Source organism: Zootermopsis nevadensis, unplaced genomic scaffold, assembly GCF_977971745.1.
Source record: "Zootermopsis nevadensis isolate Lab colony 2312 unplaced genomic scaffold, Znev_1.0 Znev_ptg000022l, whole genome shotgun sequence".
Lineage (NCBI taxonomy): Eukaryota > Metazoa > Arthropoda > Insecta > Blattodea > Termopsidae > Zootermopsis > Zootermopsis nevadensis.
In genome coordinates this window covers 22,635,517-22,650,531 of record NW_028259154.1, presented here as the reverse complement: position 1 = coordinate 22,650,531, position 15,015 = coordinate 22,635,517, and the positions used below count along the sequence as shown (strand labels likewise).

Genomic DNA, 15,015 nt, shown 5'->3' with positions numbered 1-15,015 from the left:
AAACGAAGCAAGCAATCAGCATTATTGAATATGCTATCGAAACACAAAGAAAACGTAACACAAATACGTCCTGTAAACAATGCTGTTTAAAATTATCCTTGCCTTATTTTTTTCTCTTGTTCAAGATTTCAAGGCACTGAGATGGATGAAAGCGCGTATTACAACAGGACTGAAGGTAAGCCGATGGTGATGGGTTTGCGGGGGGGGGGGGGGGGGGGGGGGGGGGGGTCAATTTATATAAATAAATTCCCATTTTCGTACATTTATTTCTATATTAATAATCTTTGCAGATTTTGCTAGTTTCTGCCTGTGAGTTTTTATGAGCACTGGACAGTTCTTATCGACTGAGTTCAAATTTGTGCCACCGGTTCTGATTGTTGACGTGTGCAGACATTCGCTTTTGTATACCAATGAAATCGTGCGTTGTCTTCAGCACAAGTGGGTATTAAAGAGGACGAAGTGCTGTCACAAGACTTTAACTCTCGTGTACACATCACAAAATTAAGCACACATAAGATAACTTCACAGTAAGCCTACAGGATGTAACTTGAACAGCTGATCAATGCGTTCCCTCATGTTGATTACAGACAAGAAAGGGCAAATGCACCTTCTGTGCTGGCACTGAAAATGTGTGCTTCATCTAGCATGGCGCCTGCCTGGATTTTAAGTCCAGGGGCTAGATGACCAAACGACAGCAGCTTTCGACAGCGAACACTAAACTGGTATTATTGTTGGCCATTTATTTCCAAAATTGAAAATATTTTAAAAGGCACAATTTTTTGTGAATATTTAGCGGAGTTACATCCTGAATCATACCCACGTCTTGAAACAAGTACGTACTCGTGTTGCCGAATTTTAAATGCATTAGCAGTTACCAAACAAAGTCATACCGAACTTTATCAAAATCGATCTAATAATTTTGGTGTTGTTTCTTGTGAACACACAGACGGACATAACAAACCTAATAGTTGGATTTCGATTTTATTTTCGTGGTTCCCAGAAGCAGTAACTGGATCTTATTTTCACTTCTAAGGAGTTCTCATCTTTAGACATAGCCTTGTTAATTAATACCAGCCTGGTGTCTAATTCCAATCAACGTGTACCCGGATTTATTCCACTGAACATTCTGTAGTACGGTAATTGTTTCTTTCCTGTGCGCATTTTATGTAGCTCATCGTTCGTTCACCATTTCTGTACGCTGGCTCCTCTGGTCGGTCCAGACGTTCTCATCTCAGTTTTGTTGCCAGACAACGTCAGTCTCTGATTGTCTCTGCGACAGAGACCAGTGCCATGTCCGAATGAAACAACAGATAACATAATACTTCGTTACTCACCTTCACAAATATACGTAGCACCTTCTTAAACTCGAAAAAACTTATCTTCTTCCGCGTAAAGTCTCATAAATTTTAAATTCACACAATTCAATATATAAAATAAGGAAAGTTTAAGGTTTCTGTTGAATGCACAGTTACATTGGTTTTGTCCTCTGCTCGACGTATACACAAGTGCTACAGTAACGTACAGAGGAAAGCCAAGAACCACTACGAGAGAAGAAAATCCAAACTGAAATGTAGCCACTGTTATTGTACCGTCAACAGCAGACTGCCGCCTGAAGCTCGAGTTGAGACTGGTCATGGATGGTACACGCCTGCTCGCTTGTTTTCGCACTACGCTGTGTTTTGGCAAGCTTGTTTCTTTATCACGTTCCAGGAACCACCAATCACAAGATACGCACCAACTTGTTTGTTATGCTAGGTCTAGCTTCAAGATCACATACACAGAAGCTGTGTGATCAGTGGCGTGCAGCACTGAATTTTGTGTCACAGCACTGACATTCGACTGGTTCCTTAATATGATTAATATGACAATTGAATGAAACACGAACATGACACATACAAAACTGAATACAGCACTGCGAATAGGAGGATATGGAAAGGCCGTGGAGACAGAACTGGTGAAGAGAGACGGCCGAAGACACCTTCGGGGCGAAGAGTACGAAGACCATCGAGAAGCCGCGAAAGGAATTTTGCAGCCAGAGGGCTTCTGGAAATGAGATGCCTAACCTCCTGACAATATTAATCTACCTCTTCTTCATATTGACTCACATACAAAATCTGAGGAGCCATTACAGTCCCAATTCTGTAGAGCACAGTCTCTAAATTAATTGCAATGATAACAATATTAAGCGAGCAAACCACTCGGCTGCGACATTCTGTGTCTGCCAATGTTGAAGGTTGGATACATTTCTTACAGGAAGGAAAGAAGTATAGGCTACGAAAGTAACCCACCTTGGTGACTTACAATTTTTTTTTTTATTTGCACAAGGAAGGCAACATAGCAGTTCTTAAGCACACAACAGCTATAACTATTTACGCTGTAAAGTTGTCACTGTTAATGTCACCATCCTCTATTTGACTTACTTTCCTAAAAGTTCATTTGAATGTTTATTGATTTATTTAAATACTTTATATTAAGCACATATGTGTCATGATCATAATGTTCTTTACTAATACATGATGAACTGAGAAAAATGTGCATGCGATCGTGACGTATTTTAATTACTGTCATAGCCATTAACTAGATTGAAGGATGAGAACCACAGAACGCTTCAATCTGGAAACACTCCGAATCGACAAGAAAGTCGAGTACTTCCCGAATACGAGTGCTAACCATTAATTGTTTCTAGTAGGATTATCAGTTGTGTTCGTTAGCTTATAAACAAATAATTTGCATCTGCAGTAAATAAACATCAACTCCAATCAATTAGACCTATATAAAATAGAAAAACGTAGTATTTTAAAAACTTGAGAATGTCTACCCCTTCCCACTTTTGTGCAATGTTACAGTATTTTAACATAATATCAGCAATGTTCCTCAAATGATTATAGAGGCTAAATAATAAATAGGCTATGTCTTCAGTTATCGCAGCTGGGACATGCAGACAATTCAACTAAAAATACCTGAAGTACAAAATACCGACGGTTTGAAAATCACCTGCACTTTATGCCATTTATAAAGAAATCTTCCTCAATTATCACCACTTGGATCTTTTTTTAAGTTTCGAGGCACGAAACTCGACTTTGCAGTTGTTTATTAGGTATTGGTGGAAACAAAATGTTATACGTGTTGAAGGCTTATGTAAATACAAGAGTCGTTAATCACTCTTACATTTACTGCTTCAGTGCACGTCATCTAATTTCAGAGCGCCAAAATTTAACACAGCCTTAAATGTCTTGTGCCTAAACACAATGCATGTAGACGTGGAAGTAATTTCCCACGCATTCTTTATCTTGTCATTAGATATATGTGGGTAATTTATTCCTAGTTCATTTAACGACACCTTTTAAATGTACGCTTTGTACGTCATCAAATAACTGGATGATTTGTCAATTAAAAATTTGGAAGTATTTCAAAAGAAACAATCGTGATATATCCAAATGCATTAGCTCTTCTGGAGGGACTGATAAAAACCACGAAAATCTTAATCATGATGTATGGTCTCGTTACTAAGATTTAAAACCAGGTCCTCGGAAATAATGAAAAATTCTAAAACTAGGTGGCGACGATTGGTGGAGGTAATTGGTAAACTTCACATTAATGCACAGTTGATGAACAGAACATATTGAAGCTTTGAGCATAGAACACCCTGAGACTTGAGGATGTCTCAAGAGAATCCCAGATGTGTCCAAATTCCTTGAAGTGAGGATGACAAAACATTGTATTACAAGGTTATGCTTTACTTATTTAGGAACGATCGACCAGTCCTAAGGCTGGCTGGCGATTTCAAGTTTCGAGAATTAGTAGTGCTGAAAACCTGCCGGAACGTTTAGAACTTCGAAAGAAATCGCCGGGACGAGTTGAAAACGAGTCGGTGCGTCCGGCCGAGGCTTTGCGCAAAGCCATGCGCCGTGCTGATTCGATAACGTGACAAGCATGAGGAGAATCCAGATACTGGGCAAATCTGAATATAGCATAAACCCTGGGAAACCCCCAAGTAATCCATTTATTGATTCCAGTTCTATCCACAAGAACATTCGGACACAGATCCTGAACAGGTTTCCGCCGAGCGACAGAATGTGATATCGAAAGAATTATGACGGTCAGAAAAAGAATAAGAACTTTTGAATTGTTATGTATGACACAAAAGACAAATATAAAACCCCGGTTCAAACTGATACAAAAATTCTATATTCTGTGACATATATGTTTAATAGGAAACACATACCACACTAAGAACAACTTTTTTTTCCTGAAAAGCACTTGCCATACCTATGTTTCGTCTGTATAAAAAGACTAGCAGGAATTATAAATTATGTATGTAACCAGAAAACTTCTCATCCTGATTCTGTTCGACAGTGTAAATCCGCTAGACATAATTTCAAAGTTATGTACAATCGACAAACACGAATTTTTAACAAAAAAGCGTTCTTTATACACAACATTTTTAGTTATTGCCATACTTATGATCTATTATCAGTTTTAAAGCAGCCACGGTGGTCTAGCGGTTAGAACGCTGGCCTTGTAATCCTGGGGGTCTCGGGTTCGATTCCCGGCGGTGCCCGAATTTATAACTTGTGTTGGGCAAGGCCGTGGTCTAGGCAACACGGAGTTTTCCTCCGGGGGCTTCCCCGGTTTCTCCGTGGCATCCCAACAATTACTCCATTCACACACAGAAGAAGGCAATGGCAAACCACTTCTGGATCATCTGCCAAGAACGTATATGAACAGGTCCCAGTCCGAGAAAAGGATGGAAGGATCCTGTTCATATGGACCTGTCGTCAGACAGAACACTAAATAAATAAATAATAAATCAGTTTTAAGTGTTACGTACCTAGCCCGCAGTAGTTTATTAGTTCTCGATGTCAAACTGAAACTTAAATACCAATTTTGCCTAGCCGCTGTGATATTATTTTACACTATATAAATAGCAACTTAATAGAATATGAGTAACTACTGTGTTCCTGATCTTCCAGTACTCAAACTTCAGGACACTGCAGTAAATTCCGGTAGTTTCACTGTCATCTCTGAAGCGCTCACGGCTCTCATGTTGGTATTATTTACACACCCTAAAGGTGAAGTGTTCTCCAATAGCATGGGCTTCATCAGAGCTTCATGAAAACGAGTGACTATTTTATAGGCCTATAATATATACACAAAGTCTAAAAATACTCTTATATAATATTAAAAACAATTCATATTGACATTGTCTACTGTCTAAGGCATCCTGAGAGATCCAAATCAGACGCAACTCTTAAATGAAAGATGTACTTACAGATGCAGGTCAGCAGAAACTTAACAACGTTACAAAGGTATTGGCTGTTTGTAGCTCCTGCAATCAGAGAAAGAAAATTGTCCTTATGAACATCAACCGTGAATAATTCACCCAACTGAAACTTATCTGCACTGAGAAAGTCTTAGAAGTGAATTGGATTGATGTGACTCAGAATAGGGACCTGTGGAGGCTCTTTTGGTCACGGCAATGAAGCTTCAGATTCCGTAAATGCGAGAAATTTATTGACTAAGTGATCAACTATCAGATTCTCAACAAGAACTCAGCTTCACGAGATTTTTTTCGACAAAAGCAAATAGATCTACGTGTCTACGAACCATAAATCATGTATCTCAATCAGCATATCAATTTTTCTAATTTATTATTTATGTATCTGAGTTAGGTATAGGTCAATTTGGTATGTCATAAAAACAAAAAATCATATGAGTCCATATTAGTATTAATAACAGACTGTTCGGATAGATTTTTACGCTGGCCATATTTTGAGAATCGCTGTCGTAGATGGGAAACTTATGCCCTCTTATTCCAGGAGTCTCACTTTCAACTTCCCCGAAAATATCGATTACATGAAGCACAAGTTTAATGTGGATACATAGCAGATTTTCCAAGCGGGAGGAAACATCATGTCTAAGAACTGAATCATTAATATGTTGATATTCTAAAAGCAGCCTTTGCATTAGGCGTAGAAAAAGTTGTCCTACCAGAACTGAAGGTCGGATTTCTGACAGGCTGACTTTTCAAAATCAGAGTTGTCGTGTCAGGAGTCTCCTCAGGCGACGTTAAGATCCGGAATGTCGCTGAGAGATAATATTCTTTTCATAAATGAATTTCTTGCTGGCTCTCTCGAGGTCCAACAGAATCCATTATAAATTCTTCTCCAATCATTTAATGTACCTCTTTTCTTCTTATATCTATGCATTCTGTTTGTAGTAATATCCTTCCATCTACGGCTACGTTTCTCATTGATATTTCCAATCAAAACTTCGTACGTGCGTTCTATATGTCCCGCCCACCCCATTCTACTTTATTTAATTGCCCTATAAATATGAGATTAATAGTTTAAGTTTACACGCTGATACAAATGTGGATTGTATTTGCCTCCATATCATTGTTGCTCTGAATATGGAGGCGTTATGTTCCCCCGAATTGTTGGTAATCAACAAGTCAGAATCCATAATACCACAACAAAGAATTGGGATGAATATTACAAACTGTTAAATACTTCATTATGCATTGCCAGGTCACTAGTTCCCAGATCGCCAGGTCGCCTGGTCGACAAGTCGCCTGATCGCCAGGTAGTCTGGTCAACAGATCGCCAGGTCGCCTGGTAGCTTGGAAGACAGGTCGCCAGAGCTAGGTTCTACAATTTTGGAGCATGGTCACATTTTACACGTGCGTCGGACTGACTGACGCTCCGTGAGCGTCATTATTGTACCGCAAGTCAGTCCGAACCTTTTACGTGACGTGTTTTTGCGTAAGTCTGACTTGAGAAAATGGATGTCCTTAGGTTTCACCCGCACTGGAGACACCGAGTTCGTTGTCCGCTTGAAGTGGTGATAAATTCTTCATTGCTGTCTTTGGTGTACGTACATATCGCAACACCTTACATAAAAAAACAAAAGAAATTAAACGGCGTCTCACTGGTGTGGCGAATTTATGGCTTAGAAGAGTTAGAATGTTGACTTACTCTGCTATAAGAACTCCACTAATCAGTGCCGACGACTGATACCAAAGTCCACCATTGGACTACGATCCAAATCAGTCCACTTCATTTTCTCAAAATACCGTCATAGTGATAACGTCACAACCTCTTCAATATATCAATCAGTAGTTTTCAGAAAGATTTGCCAGAAACGTGTGTCCGAGCGACAAGACCAGCCCGTTGTAACCTCAGTTTAACTACCCCTACAATACCAGGTGACTTGTAATCACAAAACTGCGGGTCCAAATATTTGGAAACACTCTGTTTTCAGTCAATATTAATTCAAGTCCTTGCGCAAATTATGTAGCCTCTAACTGCATTTAATACCCCTTGCAGTAATTTTGGTGCACTTCATAAGTGTTACACCCTTAATAAGCTACTCTTAATGGATGTGAAGTTTCAGAGATTCTTACAGCCTCCATCTTTAGGGTCATCCGTCATCCGCATGTAGAAAGTGGGTTAAGGCATAGGAATGTTTTACGTGTTAAAATCTTCGTTAAAAGATGTTAAAATGGACCTTATGTAAGTGTCATACTTTTATATTTATTTTTATTCTTCGTTAACTCTGCATGCCTTTATTGCGTCTTGTTGTGTTGTGGCTGATTGTGGTTGTCTTTTATTTCTTCTTGCGTTTACAATCATGTTGCTCTTTGAAGTTGGCCTTGTGTTTCTTGATTTTCGTTTAATTTCACCTCCAAGAGTGTCCTATTCTGTTTCATGTGCGCAAAAAACACAAGGACAAATTATAATACAAAACAATTAGGACATAAAAGAAATAGCCAACAACCAGTCACAGCGAAATAGGATTACAGAATGAAAAGGACAGGAAGAATGCAGAAAAAATCAAATTACAAAACACTACAAATATAATGTAAATTTTAACAGCATTTATGTCTTAATTACTGTTTTATATTTAAAATAATATGTGAAAATATCCTACGAGACGTTTCAAAGAACCTGAAACTATAGTCTAGAAAATGTTATCGACCACTGAAAACGTCCGGAAAACAGGCGAAATAAATTTGATAGACAGAAAATATGTGACCTCCGAACACACAAAAACGTTATATTTCATGACAAATATAGACACTAAATGCATACATAATTTTGGATAAAAATAACACAAGTACTGCTCTACAATTAGCAGCAAACAACACTCTTAATTAATACACGCACATGTATGAACAAAACACTTGACATGGAATCGGAAAATGTGCACAAAAGTTTGCAAACACCGCCTAAAGACGCACAGCTAACAGCACGCCTCTGCAAAACGTATGTGAAGCCCCCCCCAAAGGCAGCGCGAACCGACCTAGTCAACGCGGAGCCAGTCAAGGTAGTCTGCCTCAGAGCTGCGAATATTTCTGCCGACTCATAACCTAACTCAACGTTAGACAACGAACAGCCTTGCGGTTGTACGCCTGCAAGGAGGGAGAGGGGAAGCTTTCGCAAACTTCACGACAGGGGTGTCCATTCCTTCCGTTACCTAAATGACGGTAAGTTTTTAATGATTTGAGTATAACGAAGAAAGTTGCTGTAATCAACGAGATACTGGAGCAAGGTTTTGTTTTATAACGATTAGTTGATGTTAATAACAACTCTCTAGTGTGTATGTGTGCGTGACTGTATGGGGTTTTATAACACTTTACATTTGCCAAATTGCTAGCACATATGATTATTTAATCTTCACACTAGTCTGAAAATATCTCTTTACAGAATTCTGTTTTTCCTAAGAAACATTAATAAATGGTAGTATTGTGGCACTTATTGGTTTGTTGCTTCGTTATTTTGAAGTCCTGAAACAATCCTGCTTATTCGTTGACGCCTGGCAGCAAGTTGCGTCCCATATCTCAAGTTACGAACATTAATTTACAGAGTTTTCTGAAATTCGTTCATTTTATTTCACTGAGATCAACAACACCAACATGGCGATCGTGGGAGCTTCTCAGGTGGAGGTGACAATTATGCCACTTGATATAGACTACTGGTAGGGACATAAAGATTTATTTTTGTGGACTTTAAACTTTGTAGAATATGCAAACGTTGTTGAATAGATCGTTTGGAAAGTGTAAAATAACGGCACGGTAAGTGCGCGAGACATTTTGGTCTGATAACTAATTGTAACTACAGAAATTAAATTTGTAACGTGATATATTGCTATTTATCAACCACTTTCATATGATGTAAGAAAGAATATAAGTACAAAATCCTTGAAACGAGTCTACGGTTAGAATCTGCACGTCCATCGTTCGGTTCGTAAGGAAAGTTTTAAGTCGATGATGTTTGTTAGGTCAATACGTAGCAAACTGCAAATAAATTAATATTTTCTTAGCCCACATTCAATGGTCCTTCTAACCTTACAATTTACTAAGTTTCCTTAACTGCTGCTCTCGGCAGGTATCATGGAATTTTTAAAAATGCTTTCCAAGAAGACCACACAAACATAGTTCCAGGATAGATTGGGGGAAAACGTTTATTTCCCTATTTCTTAATGAAAATTTAATGTTCAGAAATGTTCTATTAATAAGGTAAGAGTCTACTGAACTATGATATTTTGTTCTTTTCAGTGGATTTTTTATTACGGTCAGTAATACAGTAAACAATGAAACGAATCTAAATGCTTTTCATTTTGTCAGAAGCAAAAGTTCTTTTAAAACGTAATCTTCGATATGTGCCGAAACACTAAGCAAAAATGTAATTTACATAAAAATTGCTGTCATAGTTCTGTTTCTTGCCTGCAAAACTTGGTGGAAACAAAAATGGTTAATTTCGCTTCTGAGGGAGTGAAATCAGCATTTGCTATAATGCAAAAAATCCTCCACCAACATGTGCTAAAAATTGGATATCCCTGTTTATGCTAATAAAGAAGGAGGAGGAGAGAGAAACTTGCGAGTCGTCAGCCTTGCCTCTCCTTATTCTGCACATGTGCGGAAAAACAATAAAACGAAAACCAAGTGGAATTTCTGGCTCTACTGTTGTTTTTTTTATTGAGGAATGTTGTGGACATGTTACGTAACAAAAGAGGAGAGGGAGCTGCTCAAAGTGACAAAAGGCGTTCGCGTAATTGTTCCTACAATGAAATAAAACCGCACAAATACACTTACAAACAAGGTCACGGATAATATAAGATTTCAAACAGGAGATCTGGCACAGTTTTTATGGACTTAATTTATAGCAAGCAATTTCATCTTGCATTCTTGCATTTGAAATGCGTAGTATGAATAAATGACGAACAGTACAAAGGTAGGCCTATAGAACGTCGCGGACCGGCACTCCTGCTTCGTAATATGGAGCTATCGATTTCGACCCTGAGACCAGTTTTCCTGACTCAAGGATTCCTACTTTACTCTCTCTCTCTCTATCTATCTATCTATCTATCTACCAAGACGAATTCTGGATCGTACATTAAGACAGGCAACTCCAGCTTCTTTCCACATCCTCTCAAAGTCATCATTAACATGTAATCCTACCACTCGACGGTACGTTATATATGCCGTTGAGAAAGCGTCGTTAAATAAACGAAAAACCCATTAGCCAATGCTGAGGGATGTTACTGGACTCTACGCGTACGAACCGTGGAAGAACACAATCGGGATATCCTGCCTGCCTTAGTGCCGGCACTGAAAGCTAAACCTCCCAAATATGTAGCCTAACAAGAAGTTCTGTACTAACCGATTAAGTAACCGGCCAATTAACTAACTCTCTGATAATGAAACTCGGGGGCTCAACACCGCTAAAATTGAATTCGATCCTGAGCCAGTTGCATTTACCTCACAACCTGTTCCCCAGGATCGATCTCAATACTATCCTTCCGTCACCACCTCGGTCTTCAGAAGACCACTTTCCAAGGGGTTTCACCACCAACATTCGTATGCACGTTCTGTTTCTGTCAACTGACTTACAATTTTACTGAAGGTCTGTGTCTAAGAGTTGTTCCAGGATTCCACTTCAACAGAATAGAAAGATTATATTAGTTAAAATGGAAAGGATGAGCAATGGCCAATTTCTACTTCGTATCCTATTACTCGCTTGTAAAAATTACGAAAAGCTATAAATACAGACGGTGTCTGACCAGGATTCAAAGCGGGTGCTTTCCAAACCCCAAATACGAGTCAGATGCATTACCACTGCGCCACAACGCTCTGTGAATAACAGTATTTTGATAACAACAAATCTTTGGAAAAGTGTCTTCTATACTTGAGTCAGTGTGGTAGTTCCAAAAAATGATAATTTCCTTCTCAACAAGCAAGGACCATGTCTGCTGAGGTTCCTAAAACCCTCGAAAGCGAAGTCATGGAAGAAGCACGCGGTGTGAGCCACACAAGATGATATCCTATCGCACCTATCCAAATATTCTATGACCACGACACGCATGCGATAACGTAAGCAAACAGACAAACATGTTTCAATGAAGAAAACTGTATCACCTGGTAGACAGGGCGTGCGTGTTGGCTCACGCTCACCATGTTAAGCCCGACCAAACCTCACTCTGTGAAATGTGTGCTGACGACATTGAGAAGAAGGCCATAATTTTATCAGAAAAATTAATTACAGTAAAATAACTGAACAAATAAATATATTTGTGAATGGCATACGAGATTCGTAAATGCGCGAAATAAAACATAGCTCCTTTTCAAACGCATGGTTTTCACGGCGATAAAAATGTGAATTGTAGTTTCCTGGGTCGTGCCGTGTAGTTTGGCATGTGTTAGTTACCAAAGTTTCGGACTAATGCATCACCTTCGTCCTCGGAATTTCACCAATAAAATTACACCCAGAAGACCAAAATCCACAGATATCATTTCTGATCTTTTTAAACATGGCCGAAAAATAATCTGGATACGTCCCATTTTGACGCTATATAATCTAAGCAACGGTAAGAATCAATATTGTTCGCTCTGATTAGTCCCACAGATTCCTTCTGAAATTAATCGTAAAAGTATGTCAAAACTGAAAAAACCTGTGAGTCTAGCAGTCCATACAACTTCGGGTAGAATCCAGTGTCGTTAGAAATACGTCTGGGATCCTCATGCTGTTTCACAATATTTATCAGTACGGAGACTCTACTTGTTATCTCATGTTTCAGTACGTCCTTTCTTCTGTTCTCTGATATTATCTTCGTTCTTTCATAGAGGGTGTGCGAAACACAGCTTCTCACAAACCGGAGCGTTTTATCCGTATAGTTAATAGGCCTACAGAGCCGTCTTAAGTTTTGTTAAACATATACACCAAGGCTATGATTACGTCCAACACATTTTGCCTAACATCGTTCAAATTAATTTACTTTGCATTTATATACAGGAGAAAAAAACATCTCTCTTGTCTTTTTATTTCATATGCCCTCGTGCATAATTACCAATTAACAATACTGAACGTGGTTGATTATAATATCTCTTCCATTTTAATATTGCGAAGCCATTTATTCATCACAAACAGACATATTTGTCTGTATATAATGAAACAATTATTAATAAATTTCCAGCGTGCAGCGTAGCAATGCGATTGTCTGCACTGTACAATATAAGAACGGGAGACTGTAAAAGACTGGTCCGTGGACTAACCACTGCTTTATTCAGAGAATACTGGAGGCCGACCAATGTCCGAGCAAATGCTTACACGGATTTCGAAGAAATCTGGTATGAGCCTAAATTAAAAGCAGGTGAGTTTATTTCGTTTTGACATAATACAATCCCTACATGAATCTGAAACTTAGCTTAAAAAATATCTCAAAAGTAGCTTCTTGTATTAAGCTCTATAAAAAATACTTTCAACAATTTTCGGTGTGGTGAGTTGTGTACATATTAAAGGCTAAAAGGAAAATTATTCCTCATACTTAATTAAGCACCGTGCCATTAAATCGTGCAATGGAGTGAAGGTACAGTTCCATGCATTCTTAAACAAGGAACTAAATAGAAGGAAGTAGTCAGCTCCGCAATCTTGTCGCTTTGCCCTTAAACAGGATGCTGAGTGGGCTAAATTTCGCAACCACAAAATTATATTTTTGTACGTACTTTCTTGTTATCATTTTAACTTGCACAATTTTCGTTCGTTAAGGTAAAATAATTGGTGACTACGCGATGTAGGCCTAGAATGTGTGTAATTCGCTTTGTATCTGCAATATATAAACATCAAAGCAAACAAAAAATAACTATGCAGAACCTCATAGAAAGCGTATGGAAAGAGCGGACGGACACTTCAAATATCAACGGAACATTTCACTCTTGATGGTATGCTAATAGCTCAGATTGTCCTGTGTAAATCGACTTATGGCAAAACGTTTTTAGTGTCAAATATGAAATGTCGGTTTACAGCTGTTCACAGTCCCACAACAGTTACAGATGCGGACCAAACCAGACATGAGCGGGGCCCATACGCCAAATGGTATATATACACACCAAGAAGTTAATGCAGGCGGGGGAATGTTGGGACGAATATTATAAACATGAACTGGCTAAGACGGGGGAAAATTACCGTACTTTCTTTGTCTCGGCTTCCGATGTAGCAGTAGTTCCAAACGTGTGGTTCTTGAATCTCTTGGTTTTCGTCCGGAAGGAACAGCATTTTAATAGTGATTTTTGTATGTGTTAATATTATTTTGAGACAGATTTATAAATAACAACGATGTGACTGCTGTATATCTGCTGTTTTGTAAAAATATACTTCTTTTTGTCTCCTCTATTGGCTTGTTCCTTTAGTGGGGGCAATTATTTATCTCGTCGTCACCAAACCCAACTACCTCTGGGGCCCGTTTCAGTCTCGTGCACACAGCGTACCTGACGGAGCACGTTGCTTCTTCATTTGAAACATTTATAAGCCAAATTTCTGGATATCCTGACTAATACAATTTGTGCTTTCCCCCAGCCTCTCCAGGCAAGTCGGCAGAGTACCTGCATATAGGATATGACATCTTCCGAATCCCACCTGCCTCCCATCCAACAAATATTTCTTACATAAATTGCTTCTTCCGAAACGTTGGTAACCGCACACAAAAACTACAATTTATAAGAATTAGGCTTAGTAGACCCATAACTACGAAGAGATGCTGGAAGTTGACAAACACAAGGAAACACCAGCCAGGATACCAACTCTTGAGGTCATTATTCAAACTCGGTACCTCGAGAATACGAAGAACGACTGAATCTTTGATTCTTACTTTATTTATAAGCCTTTAAAACTGCGCTGATGACGTCTGTAAATAATGAACTGGAAAGGATATGAAGGAGGTGGTAGAGGCCCGAAAGGAAAATCACGGAAGATCTGTCAGGATTAAGTAATCTCTGTGCCGATTTTCGAAGTCCTAATCTGCCAAACACAAAGCATAAGCGTTAATCACTCGACTGAAACATGCTAACTTTGCATGTGTTCGCAAGTGGACTAATACGATGAAAAAGTAGCACACACGTGTGTGTTAAAAAAAGCAGTATAGTTGGCTGAATGTCAGTCCATTTATGACTATGCACACATACAAAAAAGTGATACGTGTAGCAATAATGGAAAGGTACACGAGACTAGTTAGCTAACCATTTAGTTAACTATCTAACTTCATGGACCATGTACATGCTTCTACACAACAGCCCACATTTTAACCCTACACAGAGCCACACGAATCAAAACCACAAGTTCACACAGCAATTTTAATAGCACCTTCCCATCTACTCTAAGATATTCCCTTCAGATTTCCAAACTAAAATTCTGTATGAGTTTCTCATCTCTCTCGCCCCTTTCATAAGCTATAATTTTATCATAATAATAATAATACTTTCTGACGAGTAAAAATTATTAAGCTGCTCATAAAGTACAGTCCACTTTTTCCCCAGCCTCCTGTTAATGAACGAACTGTGATGGCCCTTCTTTTACAAAGAAGAAAAAAACATCTATTTCACATCAAACTTTTAATAATATACTATTGTATTGCATTTAGTAGAATAATAATATTCAAAACTTTAAAATAACAAAGTGTTCCCTCTATTATTTTCACATTCAATTACACTGTAATTCAACCAGAACACCATTCGGTTTTCCC

At 38.6% G+C, this 15,015-nt stretch overlaps 1 protein-coding gene across 2 annotated transcripts in view; it reads right to left on the bottom strand.

The window, feature by feature from the left end:
- The window catches only part of rib (BTB/POZ domain-containing protein ribbon), a 155,240-nt gene that overhangs the window by 52,884 nt on the left and 87,341 nt on the right, over nucleotides 1–15,015 (bottom strand). The window contains exon 3 of one of the 2 annotated variants that reach the window (XM_087353589.1): nucleotides 5,273–5,329. The gene's annotated coding sequence lies outside the window, so the exon portion shown is untranslated. Of the gene's footprint in view, nucleotides 1–1,334; nucleotides 1,851–5,272; nucleotides 5,330–15,015 lie in introns of those variants that run through there. The other variant, XM_022074590.2, reaches the window with a different exon arrangement.